Here is a 25,305-nt window from a genome sequence, read left to right as displayed (position 1 = left end):
CCTCGGCAACGGCCTGCTGGGTTGCTTTACCCTCTACCGTTGGCAAACAGGCCCTGGGAGATGGTCGGGATGGACTTTGTGGTGGGCTTACCCAAGTCGCGTGGCTGCTCCATTATTTGGGTTGTCACCGACCATTTCTCTAAGATGGTGCATTTGGTGCCGCTTCCTCGGTTACCTTCAGCACGGGCCTTGGCGGTGTTGTTCATTAAGCACGTTTTCCGATTGCATGGTATGCCTGATAAGATTGTCAGCGATCGGGGTCCCCAGTTCGCGTCTCGGTTTTGGAGAGAGCTCTGCCGTTTACTCAGCATAGAGTTAAACCTCTCCTCTGCATACCATCCCGAGACAAATGGGTTGGTGGAGAGAACCAACCAGACTCTGGTGACATATTTGCGTCATTTCGTCTCTGCTAGGCAGGACGACTGGGCATCTTTGCTACCTTGGGCGGAATTTGCCTTGAACAACGCCGTAGCCGATTCCACTGGTCAGACTCCTTTTCTCCTTAATTACGGCCAGCATCCGCGTGTCCCTGTGCCCATGCCCGTGTCATCCACCGATATTAGGGTGGCAGACTGGGCGGTGGAGGCACGTGACATCTGGGACCGCACACAGGATGCCATCCGGGCCTCCAAGGAGAGAATGAGGGTTTCGGCTGATACACACCGGCGCCCCGCTCCGGTCTTTGCTCCTGGCGACTAAGTGTGGCTCTCCGCCCGTAACATCAGGCTGCGAGTTGAGTCCACTAAGTTTGCTCCTCGCTACATTGGCCCGTTTAAGGTTCTGGAACAGGTCAAACCTGTGGTCTACTGTTTGGCTATTCCTCCACGCCTTGGTATCACCGATACTTTTCACGTTTCCCTCTTAAAGCCCGTTCGTTTGTCCCGGTTTTCTGAGTCATCTGCTGGGACATCGGGTTCATCCACGGATGAGTTTGAGGTGAATGCTATTGTGGGGTGCAATGTGGTACGTGGCAAGAAATTTTATCTGGTGGACTGGAAGGGTCACGGCCCAGAGGAAAGAACCTGGGAGCCTGTAGAGCACATTCGGGCTCCGCTGCTTATTGCAGCTTTTGAGCGTAGTAAGGCTCAAGGAGGGGGGCCCTAGGAGGGGGGGTAATGTTAGGAGTTGAGTTTCCTCTGCTGCACAGGAGGAATCTCGATCCATGTCTGCTGCAGTCTCCCATTCTTCATCGGCTGCAGTGGGGTCTGCTCAGCGGAGGCGTCGCTCCCAGTGTTTTGCTGGGACTGATTCTGTGCAGAGGGTTACTACTGCCTTTTCTTTGTACCCTGCACTGATCTGCGGCGAGCAGGCTTCTCTGGGACTAAGTCCTTATTTTCACACACTGAGCATGCCCAGGGCAAGATATCCCGTTGGAGATCAAGGGTCACATGCTCAGGTACTGCAGCACATTCCATTGGTCCTCCAGGAAGGTCCTGAAAGGGCAAAACTTCGGTAGCAGCTTCCTGTGCTGCAATTATATAAACTGTGCATGACCGCACGGCCATGCGCTAGTATTGTCTTGATTATATGTGTGTGTGTTGTGAGTGAAAGTCGCTCTTTAAAATACCCTCCTTATTGGATGACTGTTCGCGGAAGGTGTATGTTTGCTATCTAGCGCCCGACTTATCCAACAGCACGTTACACACATAACAGCATCTAGTTGCTGTGACCGCCTGTACGGCGTCGTGCGCTTCCTCTGTGCTTTCCTTACCCAAGCCTGGGTGGTTAGTGGCGTCCGTCAGTGCGGCACTGCATGCACTCTCGTGCCTTTATATACTATTTTAATAGTTTCCTTACACACCCAGTTGCGGTGTTGTGCCAGCAAGTGGTCTAATCGGACTTCAATCCTGTGTTGGGGTTGTGTTCGCTGACTTCTTGCTCGCGCTCTATGTGCGGTACCGCGGTCCTGTGACTCAACAGGATCGCTTCCTTCACGCAGGGTGAAGTTAACCCGTGCGTGTATACTTATAGTACCACCATATAGTCCGTCTTACTAGCAGCAGGGTTTTTACCTGCACGGAGGACCTCGGACTGCGAACGCACCTAGTTTCATATCATCTATACTTTGTGCGTTCCGCCAGTCCTTAACAGAAACGCAGTCATGGCTGGGCACTGTAGATCTTGAGGCAGGCAAGGTAGTGAGTGATAACGGAAGGAATTTCATGGCTACCATTGCCCTTTCCCAACTGAAACACATTCTTTGCCTGGCTCACACCTTAAATCTGGTGGTGCAGTGCTTCCTGAAAAGTTATTCGGGGTTATCCGACCTGCTCCTCAAAGTGCGCAGACTTTGCTCGCATATCCGCCGTTCGCCCGTACACTCCAGCCGTATGCAGAACTATCAGCAGTCTTTGAACCTTCCCCAGCATCGCCTAGTCATCGACGTTGCAACAAGGTGGAACTCAACACTGCACATGCTTCAGAGACTGTGCGAACAGAGGCGTGCTGTTATGTATTTGTGGGAGGGTGCACATACACGGGCAGGCAGTTGGATGGCAGACATGGAGTTGTCAGGTGTGCAGTGGTCGAAGGTACAAGACATGTGTCAAGTCCTTCAGTGTTTTGAGGAATGCACACGGCTGGTTAGTGCAGACAACGCCATAATAAGCATGAGCATCCCCCTAATGCGTCTGCTGATGCAAAGTTTGACGCACATAAAGGAGCAGGCGTCTGCAGCAGAGGAAGAGGAAAGCCTTGATGACAGTCAGCCATTGTCTGGTCAGGGTAGTGTACAGGACGAGGTAGCGGGCAAACAGGAGGAGGAGGACGAGGAGGATGATGGGGATGAGTATTTTTCTAATGAGGAAGCTTCTGCGGGGCCAATGGAAATTGGTGGCGTGGCAAGGCCGGGTTCTGGTTTTTTGAGGGACACAAGTGACGTAGATTTGCCTGTAACTGCCCCTCAACCCAGCACAACCGCAGATTTGACAACTGGAACTTTGGCCCACATGGTGGATTATGCCTTACGTATCCTCAAAAGGGACCCACGCATTATTAAAATGATGACTGATGACGATTACTGGTTGGCCTGCCTCCTTGATCCTCGCTATAAAGGCAAATTGCAAAATATTATGCCACATGAGAACCTGGAACAAATATTAGCAACCAAACAATCAACTCTTGTTGACCGTTTGATTCAGGCATTCCCAGCACACAGCGCCGGTGGTGGTTTTCACACGAGCTGCAGGGGGCAGCAGACCAAAGGTGTTAGAGGTGCACAAATCAGAAGTGGCGTTGGACAGAGGGGTTTGCTGACCAGGTTGTGGAGTGATTTTGCTATGACCGTAGACAGGACAGGTACTGCAGCATCAATTCAAAGTGACAGGAGACAACATTTGTCCAGTATGGTTACTAACTATTTTTCATCCCTTATCGATGTTCTCTTTCAACCGTCATTCCCATTTGATTACTGGGCATCCAAATTAGACACCTGGCCAGAATTGGCAGAATATGCATTGCAGGAGCTTGCTTGCCCAGCAGCTAGTGTGCTATCAGAAAGAGTATTCAGTGCTGGTGGTTCAATATTAACCGAAAAAAGGACTCGTCTGGCTACCCAAAATGTTGATGATCTAACCTTCATTAAAATGAACCACTACTGGATTTCAAATCATTTTGACCCACCTTTCCCGGCTGACACCTAGCTTTCCTATGAAAAGGTCCTGCTTGTGGACTGGTCTGACTGAGTTTTCCAAACTCGTAATTTGCAGCAGCTGTTTGTCCAGCATACGACATGTTTACACCTCCCTAAATGGGCAAACTCCCCACACGGGGCTGTGGTCTCGCAACTTGGCGCAAGCACCCGTGAGAGTGCCATTTGTCTGAAGAGGTGGGTGTGCCCGCTTTTGGCCGACGGCACTGCCACTGGGTCCCTCATAGCACAATAAAGTGTCTCTGGCGGTGGTGGCGCGCAACCAATGTCAGACACACCATTGTAACATGAGGGGCCTTGGGCCTGTACCGCCGGCCACAAGACAGTCCCCCCCCAAGCTCAAACAGTGCTCTACGATTTGCAAAATTATCTCTCACAGCTCCACCAATGTTTAGTCTATGTGCTGACTAGGGTTGAGCGAAACGGATCGTTCATTTTCAAAAGTCGCCGACTTTTGGCACAGTCGGGTTTCATGAAACCCGACCCGATCCCTGTCTGTGGTCGGCCATGCGGTACGCGACTTTTGCGCCAAAGTCGCGTTTCAATGATACGAAAAGCGCCATTTCTCAGCCAATGAAGGTGGATGCAGAGTGTGGGCAGCGTGATGACATAGGTCCTGGTCCCCACCATCTTACAGAAGGGCATTGCAGTGATTGGCTTGCTGTCTTGTTTTTTGGGGGGTTTTTAATTCTCCCTTAAAAAAAAAAAAATATGGGAGATTAATATTGGCATTTGTGCTTCAGTGCAAGTCGTGTGTGCCATCTCTCTCAAATTGTTGACCACAGAAAGCCTAGTGTCTGTTTTTTTTTATTTTGGTTTTTAAATTCTCCCTGAAAAAAATAAATAGTGGGAGATTAATATTGGCATTTATGCTTCAGTGCCAGTCCTGCGTGTGTGGCATCTGTTTCATTTTGTGCCACAGAAAACCGAGTGTGTAACATTTTGCCTGATTTTCCTTGCAGTCTCACCCACCTATAAAGGGATATCTAAATCCTACAGAAGTTTGAGTTCACCTTGTAAGTTGTTTTACAGTAACAAATACTGTTACTTTGGTTATGTTTTTAAAACAATGAGGAAGTCTGGTGGAAGAGGTCGTGGCCGTGGGTGGTCATTGCCAGCTGTTAATGATGGTAGTGGTGGTGGAGCATCAGGTGGTCGTGGGAAAAGCAATATAGCACCTAAGTCTCGAGTTGTGGAGCCAGGTTCGTCGTCTGGCTACACAAGGCCTCGAACGCTCCCTTTTCTGGGAGTAGGAAAACCGCTTTTAAAGCCGGTGCAGCAAGAGCAAGTTTTGGCTTTCCTTGCTGACTCAGCCTCTAGCTCTTTTTCCTCCTCTTCTGAAACTGGTAAATGTAAAAGCAGCGCGTCGTTAGTGGATGTTCACACTCAGGGAGAAGTCGCTTCCTTGTTCTCTTCAGCAAAAACAACAACAGAGAAGGATGCGTCAGGCGACACAATGGGTTACTCCATGGAGCTCTTTACACATACCGTTCCTGGGTTGGAAAGTGAAACAGTTAACAGGCCATGCCCATTACAAGTTGAATCGGACATGGAGTGCACAGATGCACAGCCACAGACAGATTACTATGCTGTTCCTTTGACTCAGACCACAACATTGCCCTCGCAGTGTGCTGATCCAGAATCAGACCCTGATGAGACTATGGTGCCCCGTCACGAACGCTATACCACCGGCTTACACGGTGACACAAACGAAATTGCACACGAGATAGAAGAGGAGGTCATAGATGACCCAGTTGTTGACCCCGATTGGCAGCCTTTGGGGAAACAGGGTGCAGGCGGCAGTAGTTCTGAAGCGGAGGAGGAGGGGCCGCAGCAGGCATCAACATCGCAACAGGTTCCATCTGCCAGGCCCGTATCTGGCTCAAAACGCGTGGCAAAGCCAAAACCAGTTGGAGGTCAGCGTGGCCATCTGGTTAAAGAAGCTCAGTCTGCAATGCCTGAAAAGGTATCCGATGGTAGAAAGAGTGCCATCTGGCATTTTTTTAAACAACATCCAAATGATCAGCGCAAAGTCATTTGTCAAAAATGTTCAACTACCTTAAGCAGAGGTCAGAATCTGAAAAGTCTAAATACAAGTTGCATGCATAGACATTTAACCACCATGCATTTGCAAGCCTGGACTAACTACCAAACATCCCTTAAGGTTGTAGCACCCTCGGCCAATGAAGCTAGTCAGCAACGCTACATCCCTTCCGTCACTGTAAGGCCACCATTTCCCGCACCACCTGCAGTATCTGTGCAGGTTTCGTTGCCAGGCCAAAGCAGTCAGTGTCAGGGAATCACCAGTTTCGTAGTAGGAAACACTGCATGTAGGGCACCGGCAAGAATACCGTCTCCAACCGTCTCTCAGTCTGCCATGTCCACCGGCACCCACGCTAGTTCCACGATCTCCAGCTCTCCAGTGCAGCTCACCCTACATGAGACTCTCATTAGAAAAAGGAAGTACTGATCCTCGCATCCGCGTACACAGGGTTTGAACGCCCACATTGCTAGATTAATCTCGTTAGAGATAATGCCCTACCGGTAAGTTGAAAGCCAAGCTTTCAAAGCCTTGATGGACTACGCTGTACCACGCTACGAGCTACCCAGTCGACACTTCTTTTCGAGAAAAGCCATCCCAGCCCTCCACCAGCATGTTAAAGAGCGCATCGTCCATGCACTCAGGCAATCTGTGAGTACAAAGGTGCACCTGACAACAGATGCTTGGACCAGTAGGCATGGCCAGGGACGTTACGTGTCCATCACGGCACACTGGGTGAATGTGGTGGATGCAGGGTCCACAGGGGACAGCAATATTGGGACAGTTCTGCCTAGCCCACGGTCTAGGAAACAGTTGGCTGTAGCCGTTCGCCCCCCTCCTCCTCCTCCTCGTCCTCCTGCAGAAGCGAGAGCTCGTCCACAGACTGCAGTCACACAACCACTCCATCCGCAGCTGCCACTGTTGCACACCAGGTGTCCCATTATGGGGCAGCTACTGGCAAGCGTCAGCAGGCTGTATTGGCAATGAAGTGTTTGGGCGACAACAGACACACCGCGGAAGTTCTGTCCGAGTTCTTGCAGAAAGAAACGCAGTCATGGCTGGGCACTGTAGATCTTGAGGCAGGCAAGGTAGTGAGTGATAATGGAAGGAATTTCATTGCTGCCATCGGCCTTTCCCAACTGAAACACATTCTTTGCCTGGCTCACACCTTAAACCTGGTGGTGCAGTGCTTCCTAAAAAGTTATTCGGGGTTATCCGACCTGCTCCTCAAAGTGCGCAGACTTTGCTCGCATATCCGCCGTTCGCCCGTACACTCCAGCCATATGCAGAACTATCAGCGGTCTTTGAACCTTCCCCAGCATCGCCTAATCATCGACGTTGCAACAAGGTGGAACTCAACACTGCACATGCTTCAGAGACTGTGCGAACAGAGGCGTGCTGTTATGTATTTGTGGGAGGATACACATACACGGGCAGGCAGTTGGATGGCAGACATGGAGTTGTCAGGTGTGCAGTGGTCGAAGGTACAAGACATGTGTCAAGTCCTTCAGTGTTTTGAGGAATGCACACGGCTGGTTAGTGCAGACAACGCCATAATAAGCATGAGCATCCCCCTAATGCGTCTGCTGATGCAAAGTTTGACGCACATAAAGGAGCAGGCGTCTGCAGCAGAGGAAGAGGAAAGCCTTGATGACAGTCAGCCATTGTCTGGTCAGGGCAGTGTACAGGATGAGGTAGCGGGTGAACAGGAGGAGGAGGAGGAGGATGATGGGGATGAGTATTTTTCTAATGAGGAAGCTTCTCCGGGGCCAATGGAAATTGGTGGCGTGGCAAGCCCGGATTCTGGTTTTTGAGGGACACAAGTGACGTAGATTTGCCTGTAACTGCCCCTCAACCCAGCACAACCGCAGATTTGACAACTGGAACTTTGGCCCACATGGCGGATTATGCCTTACGTATCCTCAAAAGGGACCCACGCATTATTAAAATGATGACTGATGATGATTACTGGTCGGCCTGCCTCCTTGATCCTCGCTATAAAGGCAAATTGCAAAATATTATGCCACATGAGAACGGGAACAAATATTAGCAACCAAACAATCAACTCTTGTTGACCGTTTGACTCAGGCATTCCCAGCACACAGCCCCGGTGGTGGTTCTCACACGAGCTGCAGGGGGCAGCAGACCAAAGGTGTTAGAGGTGCACAAATCAGAAGTGGCGTTGGACAGAGGGGTTTTCTGACCAGGTTGTGGAGTGATTTTGCTATGACCGTAGACAGGACAGGTACTGCAGCATCAATTCAAAGTGACAGGAGACAACATTTGTCCAGTATGGTTACTAATTATTTTTCATCCCTTATCGATGTTCTCCCTCAACCGTTATTCCCATTTGATTACTGGGCATCCAAATTAGACACCTGGCCAGAATTGGCAGAATATGCATTGCAGGAGCTTGCTTGCCCAGCAGCTAGTGTGCTATCAGAAAGAGTATTCAGTGCTGCTGGTTCAATATTAACCGAAAAAAGGACTCGTCTGGCTACCCAAAATGTTGATGATCTAACCTTCATTAAAATGAACCACTACTGGATTTCGAATTATTTTGACCCACCTTTCCTGGCTGACACCTAGCTTTCCTATGAAAAGGTCCTGCTTGTGGACTGGTCTGACTGAGTTTTCCAATCTCGTAATTTGCAGCAGCTGTTTGTCCAGCATACGACATGTTTACACCTCCCTAAATGGGCAAACTCCCCCCACGGGGATGTTGTCTCGCAACTTGGCGCAAGCACCCGTGAGAGTGCCATTTGTCTGAAAAGGTGGGTGTGCCCGCTTTTGGCCGACGTCACTGCCACTGGGTCCCTCATAGTACAATAAAGTGTTTCTGGCGGTGGTGGCGCGCAACCAACGTCAGACACATCGTTGTAACATGAGGGGCCCTGGGCCTGTACCGCTGGCCACAAGACAGTCCCCCCCAAGCTCAAACAGTGCTCTACGATTTGCAAAATTATCTCTCACAGCTCCACCAATGTTTAGTCTATGCGCTGACTAGGGTTGAGCGAAACGGATCGTTCATTTTCAAAAGTCGCCGACTTTTGGCACAGTCGGGTTTCATGAAACCCGACCCAATCCCTGTGTGGGGTCGGCCAAGCGGTACGCGACTTTCGCGCCAAAGTCGCGTTTCAATTATGCGAAAAGCGCAATTTCTCAGCCAATGAAGGTGGACGCAGAGTGTGGGCAGCGTGATGACATAGGTCCTGGTCCCCACCATCTTACAGAAGGGCATTGCAGTGATTGGCTTGCTGTCTGCGGCGTCACAGGGGCTATAAAGGGACGTTCCCGCCGACCGCCATCTTACTGCTGCTGATCTGAGCATAGGGAGAGGTTGCTGCCGCTTCGTCAGAAGCAGGGATAGCGTTAGGCAGGGTCCATTAACCCCCAAACCGCTTGTGCTGTAGCGATTTCCACTGTCCAACATCACCTTTTGTTTGCAGGGGCAGTGGAAGCTACATTTTTTTTCCTCAGCGCTGTAGCTCATTGGGCTGCCCTAGAAGGCTCCCTGATAGCTGCATTGCTGTGTGTACGCCGATGTGCAAACCAACTAATTTTTTCAAAGCACAAATCCAATTGTTCCTTCCTTTCTGCACAGCTAACTTGTTTGTTTGTCCACACTTTTGATTTAATTTGTGAAGCAGTCCACTCCTTGTTATTGCTGCCTGCCATACCTTGCTGAGATTACTGCAGGGAGAGAGTAATTGTAGGACAGTCCCTGTTTTTTTTTTTTTTTTTTAATTCTCCCTGAAAAAAAATAAATAGTGGGAGATTAATCTTGGCATTTGTGCTTGAGTGCCAGTCGTGTGTGCCATCTCTCTACAATTGTGGGGCACAGAAAGCCTAGTGTCTATAATCCTTTTTATTTTTTTTTTAATTCTCCCTAAAAAAAAAATAGTGGGAGATTAAGATTGGCATGTCTGCTAGAGTGCCAGTCCTGTGTGTGCCATCTCTCTCCAATTTTGGGGCACAGAAAGCCTAGTGTGTAATACTGGCCCTGATTTCTTGGCAATTCTCCCTAACAAAGAAAAGTAGTGGGAGATTAAGATTGGCATTTTTGCTAGAGTGCCAGTCCTGTGTGTTCCATCTCTCTCCAATTTTGGGGCACAGAAAGCCTAGTGTGTAATACTGGCCCTGATTTCTTGGCAATTCTCCCTAACAAAAAAAAAGTAGTGGGAGATTAAGATTGGCATTTCTGCTAGAGTGCCAGTCCTGTGTGTGCCATCTCTCTCCAATTTTGGGGCACAAAAAGCCTAGTGTGTAATACTGGCCCTGATTTCTTGGCAATTCTCCCTAACAAAAAAAAGTAGTTTGAGATTAAGATTGACATTTCTGCTAGAGTGCCAGTCCTGTGTGTGCCATCTCTCTCCAATTTTGGGGCACAGAAAGCCTAGTGTGTAATACTGGCCCTGATTTCCTGGCATGTCTCCCTAACAAAAAAAGTAGTGGTAGATTAAGATTGGCATTTCTGCTAGAATGCCAGTCCTGTGTGTGCCATCTCTCCAATTTAGGGGCACAGAAAGCCTAGTTTGTAATACTGGCCCTGATTTCTTGGCAATTCTCCCTAACAAAAAAAAGTAGTGGGAGATTAAGATTGGCATTTCTGCTAGAGTGCCAGTCCTGTGTGTGCCATCTCTCTCCAATTTTGGGGCACAGAAAGCCTAGTGTGTAATACTGGCCCTGAGTTCTTGGCAATTCTCCCTAACAAAAAAAAGTAGTGGGAGATTAAGATTGGCATTTCTGCTAGAGTGCCAGTCCTGTGTGTGCCATATCTCTCCAATTTTGGGGCACAGAAAGCCTAGTGTGTAATTCTGGGCCTGATGTCTTGGCAATTCTCCCTAACAAAAAAAAAGTAGTGGGAGATTAAGATTTTCATTTCTGCTAGATTGCCAGCCCTGTGTGTGCCATCTCTCTCTAATTCTGTGGCACAGAAAGCCTAGTGTGTAATACTGGCCCTGATTTCTTGGCAATTCTCCCTAACAACAAAAGTAGTGGGAGATTAAGATTGGCATTTCTGCTAGAGTGCCAGTCCTGTGTGTGCCATCTCTCTCCAATTTTGGGGCACAGAAAGCCTAGTGTGTAATACTGGCCCTGATTTCTTGGCAATTCTCCCTAACAAAAAAAGTAGTTTGAGATTAAGATAGGCATTTCTGCTAGAGTGCCAGTCCTGTGTGTGCCATCTCTCTCCAATTTTGGGGCATAGAAAGCCTAGTGTGTAATACTGGCCCTGATTTCTTGGCAATTCTCCTTAACAAAAAAAAGTAGTGGGAGATTAAGATTGGCAGTTCTGCTAGAGTGCCAGTCCTGTGTGTGCCATCTCTCTCCCATTTTGGGGCACAGAAAGCCTAGTGTGTAATACTGGGCCTGATGTCTTGGCAATTCTCCCTAACAAAAAAAAGTAGTGGGAGATTAAGATTTGCATTTCTGCTAGAGTGCCAGCCCTGTGTGTGCCATCTCTCTCCAATTCTGGGGCACAGAAAGCCTAGTGTGTAATACTGGCCCTGATTTCTTGGCAATTCTCCCTAACAAAAAAAAGTAGTGGGAGATTAAGATTGGCATTTCTGCTAGAGTGCCAGTCCTGTGTGTGCCATCTCTCTCCAATTTTGGGGCACAGAAAGCCTAGTGTGTAATACTGGCCCTGATTTCTTGGCAATTCTCCATAACAAAAAAAAAGTAGTTTGAGATTAAGATTGTCATTTCTGCTAGAGTGGCAGTCCTGTGTGTGCCATCTCTCTCCAATTTTGGGGCACAGAAAGCCTAGTGTGTAATACTGGCCCTGATTTCCTGGCATGTCTCCCTAACAGAAAAAAGTAGTGGGAGATGAAGATTGGCATTTCTGCTAGAGTGCCAGTCCTGTGTGTGCCATCTCTCCAATTTAGGGGCACAGAAAGCCTAGTGTGTAATACTGGCCCTGATTTCTTGGCAATTCTCCCTAACAAAAAAAAGTAGTGGGAGATTAAGATTGGCATTTCTGCTAGAGTGCCAGTCCTGTGTGTGCCATCTCTCTCCCATTTTGGGGCACAGAAAGCCTAGTGTGTAATACTGGGCCTGATGTCTTGGCAATTCTCCCTAACAAAATAAAAAGTAGTGGGAGATTAATATTTGCATTTCTGCTAGAGTGACAGCCCTGTGTGTGCCATCTCTCTCCAATTCTGGGGCACAGAAAGCCTAGTGTGTAATACTGGCCCTGATTTCTTGGCAATTATCCCTAACAAAAAAAGTAGTGGGAGATTAAGATTGGCATTTCTGCTAGAGTGCCAGTCCTGTGTGTGCCATCTCTCTCCAATTTTGGGGCACAGAAAGCCTAGTGTGTAATACTGGCCCTGATTTCTTGGCAATTCTCCATAACAAAAAAAAGTAGTTTGAGATTAAGATTGTCATTTCTGCTAGAGTGCCAGTCCTGTGTGTGCCATCTCTCTCCAATTTTGGGGCACAGAAAGCCTAGTGTGTAATACTGGCCCTGATTTCCTGGCATGTCTCCCTAACAGAAAAAAGTAGTGGGAGATTAAGATTGGCATTTCTGCTAGAGTGCCAGTCCTGTGTGTGCCATCTCTCCAATTTAGGGGCACAGAAAGCCTAGTGTGTAATACTGGCCCTGATTTCTTGGCAATTCTCCCTAACAAAAAAAGTAGTGGGAGATTAAGATTGGCATTTCTGCTAGAGTGCCAGTCCTGTGTGTGCCATCTCTCTCCAATTTTGGGGCACAGAAAGCCTAGTGTGTAATACTGGCCCTGATTTCTTCGCAATTCTCCCTAACAAAAAAAAGTAGTGGGAGATTAAGATTTGCATTTCTGCTAGAGTGCCAGTCCTGTGTGTGCCATCTCTCTCCAATTTTGGGGCACAGAAAGCCTAGTGTGTAATACTGGGCCTGATTTCTTGGCAATTGTCCCTAACAAAAAAAAGTAGTGGGGGATTAAGATTGGCATTTCTGCTAGAGTGCCAGTCCTGTGTGTGCCATCTTTCTCCAATTTTGGGGCACAGAAAGCCTAGTGTGTAATACTGGCCCTGATTTCTTGGCAATTCTCCCTAACAAAAATTGGCATTTCTGCTACAGTGCTAGTCCTGTGTGTGCCATCTCTCTCCAATTTTGGGGCACAGAAAGCCTAGTGTGTAATACTGGCCCTGATTTCTTGGCAATTCTCCCTAACAAAAAAAAGTAGTGGGAGATTAAGATTGGCATTTCTGCTAGAGTGCCAGTCCTGTGTGTGCCATCTCTCTCCCATTTTGGGGCACAGAAAGCCTAGTGTGTAATACTGGGCCTGATGTCTTGGCAATTCTCCCTAACAAAATAAAAAGTAGTGGGAGATTAATATTTGCATTTCTGCTAGAGTGCCAGCCCTGTGTGTGCCATCTCTCTCCAATTCTGGGGCACAGAAAGCCTAGTGTGTAATACTGGCCCTGATTTCTTGGCAATTCTCCCTAACAAAAAAAGTAGTGGGAGATTAAGATTGGCATTTCTGCTAGAGTGCCAGTCCTGTGTGTGCCATCTCTCTCCAATTTTGGGGCACAGAAAGCCTAGTGTGTAATACTGGCCCTGATTTCTTGGCAATTCTCCATAACAAAAAAAAGTAGTTTGAGATTAAGATTGTCATTTCTGCTAGAGTGCCAGTCCTGTGTGTGCCATCTCTCTCTAATTTTGGGGCACAGAAAGCCTAGTGTGTAATACTGGCCCTGATTTCCTGGCATGTCTCCCTAACAGAAAAAAGTAGTGGGAGATTAAGATTGGCATTTCTGCTAGAGTGCCAGTCCTGTGTGTGCCATCTCTGCAATTTAGGGGCACAGAAAGCCTAGTGTGTAATACTGGCCCTGATTTCTTGGCAATTCTCCCTAACAAAAAAAGTAGTGGGAGATTAAGATTGGCATTTCTGCTAGAGTGCCAGTCCTGTGTGTGCCATCTCTCTCCAATTTTGGGGCACAGAAAGCCTAGTGTGTAATACTGGCCCTGATTTCTTGGCAATTCTCCCTAACAAAAAAAAGTAGTGGGGGATTAAGATTGGCATTTCTGCTAGAGTGCCAGTCCTGTGTGTGCCATCTCTCTCCAATTTTGGGGCACAGAAAGCCTAGTGTGTAATACTGGCCCTGAGTTCTTGGCAATTCTCCCTAACAAAAAAAAGTAGTGGGAGATTAAGATTGGCATTTCTGCTAGAGTGCCAGTCCTGTGTGTGCCATCTCTCTCCAATTTTGGGGCACAGAAAGTCTAGTGTGTAATTCTGGGCCTGATGTCTTGGCAATTCTCCCTAACAAAAAAAAAGTAGTTTGAGATTAAGATTGGCATTTCTGCTAGAGTGCCAGTCCTGTGTGTGCCATCTCTCTCCAATTTTGGGGCACAGAAAGCCTAGTGTGTAATTCTGGGCCTGATGTCTTGGCAATTCTCCCTAACAAAAAAAAAGTAGTGGGAGATTAAGATTTTCATTTCTGCTAGATTGCCAGCCCTGTGTGTGCCATCTCTCTCTAATTCTGTGGCACAGAAAGCCTAGTGTGTAATACTGGCCCTGATTTCTTGGCAATTCTCCCTAACAACAAAAGTAGTGGGAGATTAAGATTGGCATTTCTGCTAGAGTGCCAGTCCTGTGTGTGCCATCTCTCTCCAATTTTGGGGCACAGAAAGCCTAGTGTGTAATACTGGCCCTGATTTCTTGGCAATTCTCCCTAACAAAAAAAGTAGTTTGAGATTAAGATAGGCATTTCTGCTAGAGTGCCAGTCCTGTGTGTGCCATCTCTCTCCAATTTTGGGGCACAGAAAGCCTAGTGTGTAATACTGGCCCTGATTTCTTGACAATTCTCCTTAACAAAAAAAAGTAGTGGGAGATTAAGATTGGCAGTTCTGCTAGAGTGCCAGTCCTGTGTGTGCCATCTCTCTCCCATTTTGGGGCACAGAAAGCCTAGTGTGTAATACTGGGCCTGATGTCTTGGCAATTCTCCCTAACAAAAAAAAGTAGTGGGAGATTAAGATTTGCATTTCTGCTAGAGTGCCAGCCCTGTGTTTGCCATCTCTCTCCAATTCTGGGGCACAGAAAGCCTAGTGTGTAATACTGGCCCTGATTTCTTGGCAATTCTCCCTAACAAAAAAAGTAGTGGGAGATTAAGATTGGCATTTCTGCTAGAGTGCCAGTCCTGTGTGTGCCATCTCTCTCCAATTTTGGGGCACAGAAAGCCTAGTGTGTAATACTGGCCCTGATTTCTTGGCAATTCTCCATAACAAAAAAAAAGTAGTTTGAGATTAAGATTGCCATTTCTGCTAGAGTGGCAGTCCTGTGTGTGCCATCTCTCTCCAATTTTGGGGCACAGAAAGCCTAGTGTGTAATACTGGCCCTGATTTCCTGGCATGTCTCCCTAACAGAAAAAAGTAGTGGGAGATGAAGATTGGCATTTCTGCTAGAGTGCCAGTCCTGTGTGTGCCATCTCTCCAATTTAGGGGCACAGAAAGCCTAGTGTGTAATACTGGCCCTGATTTCTTGGCAATTCTCCCTAACAAAAAAAAGTAGTGGGAGATTAAGATTGGCATTTCTGCTAGAGTGCCAGTCCAGTGTGTGCCATCTCTCTCCCATTTTGGGGCACAGAAAGCCTAGTGTGTAATACTGGGCCTGATGTCTTGGCAATTCTCCCTAACAAAATAAAAAGTAGTGGGAGATTAATATTTGCATTTCTGCTAGAGTGACAGCCCTGTGTGTGCCATCTCTCTCCAATTCTGGGGCACAGAAAGCCTAGTGTGTAATACTGGCCCTGATTTCTTGGCAATTCTCCCTAACAAAAAAAGTAGTGGGAGATTAAGTTTGGCATTTCTGCTAGAGTGCCAGTCCTGTGTGTGCCATCTCTCTCCAATTTTGGGGCACAGAAAGCCTAGTGTGTAATACTGGCCCTGATTTCTTGGCAATTCTCCATAACAAAAAAAAGTAGTTTGAGATTAAGATTGTCATTTCTGCTAGAGTGCCAGTCCTGTGTGTGCCATCTCTCTCCAATTTTGGGGCACAGAAAGCCTAGTGTGTAACACTGGCCCTGATTTCCTGGCATGTCTCCCGAACAGAAAAAAGTAGTGGGAGATTAAGATTGGCATTTCTGCTAGAGTGCCAGTCCTGTGTGTGCCATCTCTCCAATTTAGGGGCACAGAAAGCCTAGTGTGTAATACTGGCCCTGATTTCTTGGCAATTCTCCCTAACAAAAAAAGTAGTGGGAGATTAAGATTGGCATTTCTGCTAGAGTGCCAGTCCTGTGTGTGCCATCTCTCTCCAATTTTGGGGCACAGAAAGCCTAGTGTGTAATACTGGCCCTGATTTCTTCGCAATTCTCCCTAACAAAAAAAGTAGTGGGAGATTAAGATTTGCATTTCTGCTAGAGTGCCAGTCCTGTGTGTGCCATCTCTCTCCAATTTTGGGGCACAGAAAGCCTAGTGTGTAATACTGGGCCTGATTTCTTGGCAATTCTCCCTAACAAAAAAAAGTAGTGGGGGATTAAGATTGGCATTTCTGCTAGAGTGCCAGTCCTGTGTGTGCCATCTTTCTCCAATTTTGGGGCACAGAAAGCCTAGTGAGTAATACTGGCCCTGATTTCTTGGCAATTCTCCCTAACAAAAAAAAGTAGTGGGAGATCAAGATTGGCATTTCTGCTACAGTGCTAGTCCTGTGTGTGCCATCTCTCTCCAATTTTGGGGCACAGAAAGCCTAGTGTGTAATACTGGCCCTGATTTCTTGGCAATTCTCCCTAACAAAAAAAAGTAGTGGGAGATTAAGATTGGCATTTCTGCTAGAGTGCCAGTCCTGTGTGTGCCATCTCTCTCCCATTTTGGGGCACAGAAAGCCTAGTGTGTAATACTGGGCCTGATGTCTTGGCAATTCTCCCTAACAAAATAAAAAGTAGTGGGAGATTAATATTTGCATTTCTGCTAGAGTGCCAGCCCTGTGTGTGCCATCTCTCTTCTATTCTGGGGCACAGAAAGCCTAGTGTGTAATACTGGCCCTGATTTCTTGGCAATTCTCCCTAACAAAAAAAGTAGTGGGAGATTAAGATTGGCATTTCTGCTAGAGTGCCAGTCCTGTGTGTGCCATCTCTCTCCAATTTTGGGGCACAGAAAGCCTAGTGTGTAATACTGGCCCTGATTTCTTGGCAATTCTCCATAACAAAAAAAAGTAGTTTGAGATTAAGATTGTCATTTCTGCTAGAGTGCCAGTCCTGTGTGTGCCATCTCTCTCTAATTTTGGGGCACAGAAAGCCTAGTGTGTAATACTGGGCCTGATTTCCTGGCATGTCTCCCTAACAGAAAAAAGTAGTGGGAGATTAAGATTGGCATTTCTGCTAGAGTGCCAGTCCTGTGTGTGCCATCTCTGCAATTTAGGGGCACAGAAAGCCTAGTGTGTAATACTGGCCCTGATTTCTTGGCAATTCTCCCTAACAAAAAAAGTAGTGGGAGATTAAGATTGGCATTTCTGCTAGAGTGCCAGTCCTGTGTCTGCCATCTCTCTCCAATTTTGGGGCACAGAAAGCCTAGTGTGTAATACTGGCCCTGATTTCTTGGCAATTCTCCCTAACAAAAAAAAAGTACTGGGGGATTAAGATTGGCATTTCTGCTAGAGTGCCAGTCCTGTGTGTGCCATCTCTCTCCAATTTTGGGGCACAGAAAGCCTAGTGTGCAATACTGGCCCTGATTTCTTGGCAATTCTCCCTAACAAAAAAAAGTAGTGGGAGATCAAGATTGGCATTTCTGCTACAGTGCTAGTCCTGTGTGTGCCATCTCTCTCCAATTTTGGGGCACAGAAAGCCTAGTGTGTAATACTGGGCCTGATTTCTTGGCAATTCTCCCTAACCAAAAAAAGTAGTGGGAGATTAAGATTGGCATTTCTGCTAGAGTGCCAGTCCTGTGTGTGCCATCTCTCTCCAATTTTGGGGAATAAAAAACCTAGTGTGTAATACTGGGCCTGATTTCTTGACAATTCTCCCAGAAACAAAAAAAAAGTGGGAGATTAAGATGAGCATTTGTGCTTGAGTGACAGTCTTGCGTGTGTGGCATCTCTCTCAAATTTTGGGCCACAGAAAGCCTAGTGTCTGCAATACTGGTTTTTTGGGGGGTTTTTAATTCTCCCTTAAAAAAAAAAAATATGGGAGATTAATATTGCAATTGTGCTTGAGTGCCAGTCGTGTGTGCCATCTCTCTCAAATTGAGGGCCACAGAAAGCCTAGTGTCTTTTTTTTATTATTTTGGTTTTTAAATTCTCCCTGAAAAAAAATAAATAGTGGGAGGTTAATATTGGCATTTGTGCTTCTGTGCCAGTCGTGTGTGCCATCTCTCTCAAATTGTGGGCCACAGAAAGCCTAGTGTCTGTTTTTTTTTTTTTTTTTTTTTTAAATTCTCCCTGAAAAAAAATAAATAGTGGGAGATTAATATTGGCATTTGTGCTTGAGTGCCAGTCGTGTGTGCCATCTCTCTCAAATTGTGGGCCACAGAAAGCCTTATGTCTTTTTTTTTTTTTTTTGGGGGGGGGGGTTTAAATTCTCCCTGAAAAAAAAAAATAGTGGGAGATTAATATTGGCATTTGTGCTTCAGTGCCAGTCGTGTGTGCCATCTCTCTCAAATTGTTGACCACAGAAAGCCTAGTGTCTGTTTTTTTTTATTTTGGTTTTTAAATTCTCCTTGAAAAAAAATAAATAGTGGGAGATTAATATTGGCATTTATGCTTCAGTGCCAGTCCTGCGTGTGTGGCATCTGTTTCATTTTGTGCCACTGAAAACCGAGTGTGTAACATTTTGCCTGATTTTCCTTGCAGTCTCACCCACCTATAAAGGGATATCTAAATCCTACAGAAGTTTGAGTTCACCTTGTAAGTTGTTTTACAGTAACAAATACTGTTACTTTGGTTACGTTTTTAAAACAATGAGGAAGTCTGGTGGAAGAGGTCGTGGCCATGGGCGTTCATTGCCAGCTGGTAATGATGGTAGTGGTGGTGGAGCATCAGGTGGTCGTGGGAAAAACAATATAGCACCTAAGTCTCGAGCTGTGGAGCCAGGTTCGTCGTCTGGCTACACAAGGCCTCGAACGCTCCCTTTTCTGGGAGTAGGAAAACCGCTTTTAAAGCCGGAGCAGCAAGAGCAAGTTTTGGCTTTCCTTGCTGACTCAGCCTCTAGCTCTATTGCCTCCTCTTCTGAAACTGGTAAATGTAAAAGCAGCACGTCGTTAGTGGATGTTCACGCTCAGGGACAAGTCGCTCCATTGTCCTGTTCAGCAAAAACAACAACAGAGAAGTATGCATCAGGCGACACAATGGGTTACTCCATGGAGCTCTTTACACATACCGTTCCTGGGTTAGAAAGTGAAACAGTTAACAGGCCATGCCCATTACAAGTTGAATCGGACATGGAATGCACAGATGCACAGCCACAGCCAGATTACTATGCTGTTCCTTTGACTCAGACCACAACATTGCCCTCGCAGTGTACTGATCCAGAATCAGACCCTGATGAGACTATGGTGCCCCGTCACAAACGCTATACCACCGGCTTACACGGTGACACAGACGAAGTTGCACACGAGATAGAAGAGGAGGTCATAGATGACCCAGTTGTTGACCCCGATTGGCAGCCATTGGGGGAACAGGGTGCAGGCGGCAGTAGTTCTGAAGCGGAGGAGGAGGGGCCGCAGCAGGCATCAACATCGCAACTGGTTCCATCTGCCGGGCCCGAATCTGGCCCAAAACGCGTGGCAAAGCCAAAACCAGTTGGAGGACAGCGTGGTCATCCGGTTAAAGAAGCTCAGTCTGCAATGCCTGAAAAGGTATCTGATGGTAGAAAGAGTGCAGTCTGGCATTTTTTTAAACAACATCTAAATGATCAGCGCAAAGTCATCTGTCAAAAATGTTCAACTACCTTAAGCAGAGGTCAGAATCTGAAAAGTCTAAATACAAGTTGCATGCATAGACATTTAACCACCATGCATTTGCAAGCCTGGACTAACTACCAAACGACCCTTAAGGTTGTAGCACCCTCGGCCAATGAAGCTAGTCAGCAACGCTACATCCCTTCCGTCACTGTAAGGCCACCATTTCCCGCACCACCTGCAGTATCTGTGCAGGTTTCGTTGCCAGGCCAAAGCAGTCAGGGTCAGGGAATCACCAGTTTCGTAGTAGGAAACACTGCATGTAGGGCACCGGCAAGAATACCGTCTCCAACCGTCTCTCAGTCTGCCATGTCCACCGACACACCCGCTAGTTCCACGATCTCCAGCTCTCCAGTCCAGCTCACCCTACATGAGACTCTCGTTAGAAAAAGGAAGTACTCATCCTCGCATCCGTGTACACAGGGTTTGAACGCCCACATTGCTACACTAATCTCGTTAGAGATGATGCCCTACCGGTTAGTTGAAAGCCAAGCTTTCAAAGCCCTGATGGACTACGCTGTACGATGCTACGAGCTACCCAGTCGACACTTCTTTTCGAGAAAAGCCATCCCAGCCCTTCACCAACATGTTAAAGAGCGCATCGTCCATGCAATCAGGCAATCTGTGAGTACAAAGGTGCACCTGACAACAGATGCATGGACCAGTAGGCATGGCCAGGGACGTTACGTGTCCATCACGGCACACTGGGTGAATGTGGTGGATGCAGGGTCCACAGGGGACAGCAATATTGGGACAGTTCTGCCTAGCCCATGGTCTAGGAAACAGTTGGATGTAGCCGTTCGCCCCCCCTCCTCCTCCTCCTTGTCCTCCTGCAGAAGTGAGAGCTCGTCCTCAGACCGCAGTCGCACAACCACTCCATCCGCAGCTGCCACTGTTGCACACCAGGTGTCCCATTATGGGGCAGCTACTGGCAAGCGTCAGCAGGCTGTATTGGCAATGAAGTGTTTGGGCGACAACAGACACACCGCGGAAGTTCTGTCCGAGTTCTTGCAGAAAGAAACGCAGTCATGGCTGGGCACTGTAGATCTTGAGGCAGGCAAGGTAGTGAGTGATAGCGGAAGGAATTTCATGGCTGCCATCGCCCTTTCCCAACTGAAACACATTCCTTGCCTGGTTCACACCTTAAACCTGGTGGTGCAGTGCTTCCTGAAAAGTTATCCGGGGTTATGCGACCTGCTCCTCAAAGTGCGCAGACTTTGCTTGCATATCCGCCGTTCGCCCGTACACTCCAACCGTATGCAGAACTATCAGCGGTCTTTGACCTTCCCCAGCATTGCCTAATCATCGATGTTGCACTAAGGTGGAACTGAACACTGCACATGCTTCAGAGACTGTGCGCACAGAGGCATGCTGTTATGTATTTGTGGGAGGATACACATACACGGGCAGGCAGTTGGATGGCAGACATGGAGTTGTCAGGTGTGCAGTGGTCGAAGGTACAAGCATGTTTCAAGTCCTTCAGTGTTTTGAGGAATGCACATGGCTGGTTAGTGCAGACAACGCCATAATAAGCATGAGCATCCCCCTAATGCGTCTACTGATGCAAAGTTTGGAGCACATAAAGGAGCAGGCGTCTGCAGCAGAGGAAGAGGAAAGCCTTGATGACAGTCAGCCATTGTCTGGTCAGGGCAGTGTACAGGACGAGGTAGCGGGCGAACAGAAGGAGGAGGACGAGGAGGATGATGGGGATGAGTATTTTTCTAATGAGGAAGCTTCTCTGGAGCCAATGGAAATTGGTGGCGTGGCAAGGCCGGGTTCTGGTTTTTTGAGGGACACAAGTGACGTAGATTTGCCTGTAACTGCCCCTCAACCCAGCACAACCGCAGATTTGACAACTGGAACTTGGGCCCACATGGCGGATTATGCCTTACGTATCCTCAAAAGGGACCCAAAAGGGACCCACGCATTATTAAAATGATGACCGATGACGATTACTGGTTGGCCTGCCTCCTTGATCCTCGCCATAAAGGCAAATTGCAAAATATTATGCCACATGAGAACCTGGAACAAATATTAGCAACCAAACAATCAACTCTTGTTGACCGTTTGATTCAGGCATTCCCAGCACACAGCGCCGCTGGTGGTTCTCACACGAGCTGCAGAGGGCAGCAGACCAGAGGTGCTAGAGGTGCACAAATCAGAAGTGGCATTGGACAGAGGGGTTTTCTGACCAGGTTGTGGAGTGATTTTGCTATGACCGCAGACAGGACAGGTACTGCAGCATCAATTCAAAGTGACAGGAGACAACATTTGTCCAGTATGGTTACTAACTATTTTTCATCCCTTATCGATGTTCTCCCTCAACCATCATTCCCATTTGATTACTGGGCATCCAAATTAGACACCTGGCCAGAATTGGCAGAATATGAATTGCAGGAGCTTGCTTGCCCAGCAGCTAGTGTGCTATCAGAAAGAGTATTCAGTGCTGCTGGTTCAATATTAACCAAAAAAAGGACTCGTCTGGCTACCCAAAATGTTGATGATCTAACCTTCATTAAAATGATCCACTACTGGATTTCGAATTATTTCGCCCCACCTTTCCCGGCTGACACCTAGCTTTCCTATGAAAAGGTCTTGCTTGTGGACTGGTCTGACTGAGTTTTCCAATCTCGTAATTTGCAGCAGCTGTTTGTCCAGCATACGACATGTTTACACCTCCCTAAATGGGCAAACTCCCCCCACGGGGCCGTGGTCTTGCCACTTGGCGCAAGCACCCGTGAGAGTGGCGTTTGTCTGAAGAGGTGGGTGTGCACGCTTTTGGTCGACGGCACTGCCACTGGGTCCCTCATAGTACAATAAAGTGTCTCTGGCGGTGGTGGCGCGCAACCAACGTCAGACACACCGTTGTAACATGAGGGGCCCTGGGCCTGTACCGCCGGCCACAAGACAGTCCCCCGCCCAGCTCAAACAGTGCTCTACGATTTGCAAAATTATCTCTCACAGCTCCACCAATGTTTAGTCTATGCGCTGACATCCTTCAATGCCTGGCACTGACAATACCAATGTGTTGACATGTATGATGCTACGTAAAATAGTCAGGGGCAGTGTCCTATATTTACACCAGTAAATACTTAGCGCCAATTTACTAGGTCTGAAACTCAGCAGAGGAGCCCACTCCTGTACCTAAGTATGCCACCCTTTTGTTTTTTGGTTTTGTTGTATTGCGAGACATTAACATCTATTTATTTTTTGGGAGTACTAACTGTCAGACACTCCTTACAATCAGCCTCCGCTGACAACACCAATGCTGCCTGTGTACCCCTGCAAGATAATTCCAAGTGCATAGAGCCTACTTTTGTCCTTAGAAATTGTCCTTCACTGACCACACCACTGCTTCCCGTGTACCCCTGGAACCTATTTTAAAGTGCCTACAGCCTACTTTTCTTGTTAGGCCTACTAAGCCTGTCTGCGGTCCCTCCTTAAAAATAGTCCTCCACTGACCAGACCAATGCTGGCCGTGTACCCCTGGAACCTATTTTAAATTGCATAGAGCATCCGTTTTTTAATTGTAGGCGTACTAAGTCTGTCTGCGGTCCATAATAGAAATTGTCCTTCACTGACCACACCACTGCTGCCCGTGTACTTCTGGAACCTATTTTAAAGTGCCTACAGCCTACTTTTCTTATGTTAGGCCTACTAAGCCTGTCTGCGGTCCCTCCTTCCAATAGTCCTCCACTGACCAGACCAATGCTGGCCGTGTACCCCTGGAACCTATTTTAAAGTGCCTACAGCCTACTTTTCTTATGTTAGGCCTACTAAACCTGTCTGCGGTCCCTCCTTCCAAAAGTCCTCCACTGACCAGACCAATGCTGGCCGTGTACCCCTGGAACCTATTTTAAATTGCATAGAGCATCCTTTTTTTAATTTTAAGCGTACTAAGTCTGTCTGCGGTCCATTATAGAAATTGTCCTTCACTGACTACACCACTGCTGCCCGTGTACCCCTGGAACCTATTTTAAAGTGCCTACAGCCTTTTCTTATGTTAGGCCTACTAAGCCTGTCTGCGGTCCCTCCTTCCAATAGTCCTCCACTGACCAGACCAATGCTGGCTGTGTACCCCTGGAACCTATTTTAAATTGCATAGAACATCCATTTTTCAATTGTAGGCGTACTAAGTCTGTCTGCGGTCCATAATTGAAATTGTCCTCCACTGACCAGACCAATGCTGGCCGTGTACCCCTGGAACCTAGCTGAAAGTGCATAGAGCCTACTTGTTTTCTTTATTTTATATTTATAAAGCCCAGATGAACTACGCTGTACCACGGTTCGAGCTACCCAGTCGACACTTCTTTTGCGAGAAAAGCCATCCCAGCCCTCCACCAGCATGAAAAAGTCCGCATTGTCCATGCACTCAGGCAATCTAAGAGTAGAAAGGTGCACCTGACAACAGACGCATGGACCAGTAGGCATGTCCACGGAAGGTTACGTGTCCATTACGGCACACTGGGTTAATGTGGTGGATGCATGGTCCACAGGGGACAGCCTACTAAGTCTGTCTGCAGTCCCTAATTCAAATTGTCCTCCGCTGACCACACCAATGCTGCCTGTGTAACCCTGTAACCTTTTTTAAACTGCATTGAGCCAAATTTTTGGTTTAAGGCCTACTACCTGTGTCTGTCTGCACCACTCAATACAGCTGTCCTCCTCTGAAAAAAGCTGAGCGTCAATTGTCTGGTTTTCAGCCTATAGGAATTTCAAAACTGCATTGGGGCTACTACTTCGGCAGTGTCTGACCCCCCCAAGGGGTTCCCCAGGTTGCCTTTCCTGAGCTTCAATCTTCAGGCTCTTGTTAAATAGTTGTTAAATGGAACAACTGCACTTGGCCTACTAGTTGGGTTGGGGCCTACTAACCGTGTCTGCCGCTCCAAGGTGTTCTCCTGGTTGCCTTTCCTGAGCTTCAATCTTCAGGCTCGTCTTTAAATAGTTTTTTGATTGAACAACTGCAGTGGGGCTACTAGTTTGGTTGGGGCCTACTAAGATTGTCTGTCGCTCCAAGGTGTTCTCCTGGTTTACTTTCCTGAGCTTCAATCTTCATGCTCGTCTTAAATAGCTTTTTAATCGAACAACTGCAGTGGGGCTACTAGTTTGGTTGGGGCCTACTAAGATTGTCTGTCGCTCCAAGGTGTTCTCCTGGTTTACTTTCCTGAGCTTCAATCTTCAGGCTTGTCTTAAATAGTTTTTAAATCGAACAACTGCAGTGGGGCTACTAGTTTGGTTGGGGCCTACTAAGATTGTCTGCCGCTCCAAGGTGTTCTCCAGGTTGCCTCTCCATAGCTTCAATCTTCATGCTCTCGTTAAGTAGTTGTTGAAACAACACTGCATTAGGCCTACAAGTTGGGTCTGGGTTGTAGAGACGGTGTCTGCCGCTCCAAGGTGTTCTCCAGGTTGCCTCTCCATAGCTTCAATCTTCATGCTCTCGTTAAGTAGTTGTTGAAACAACACTGCATTAGGCCTACAAGTTGGGTCTGGGTCGTAGAGATGGTGTCTGCCACTCCAAGGTGTTCTTCAGGTTGCCACATAATCGAAGCTGCATAGAGCCTATTTTGTTATTTTAGGCCTACTAAGTCTTTCTGCAGTCCCTCCTTCCAATTGTCCTCCACTGAGCACACCAATGCAAACCGTGTACCCATGTAACCTTTTTTAAACCTGCGTCGAGCCAACTTTGTGGTGTAAGGCCTACTTGTAGTGTCTGGCTGCGCCACTCAATACAGCTGTCCTCTTTACAAA

The sequence above is a fragment of the Ranitomeya imitator genome, chromosome 5, assembly GCF_032444005.1.
Source record: "Ranitomeya imitator isolate aRanImi1 chromosome 5, aRanImi1.pri, whole genome shotgun sequence".
Classification (NCBI taxonomy): domain Eukaryota; kingdom Metazoa; phylum Chordata; class Amphibia; order Anura; family Dendrobatidae; genus Ranitomeya; species Ranitomeya imitator.
The sequence above is the reverse complement of the archived record's forward strand: the minus strand, read 5'-3'. Positions refer to the sequence as shown.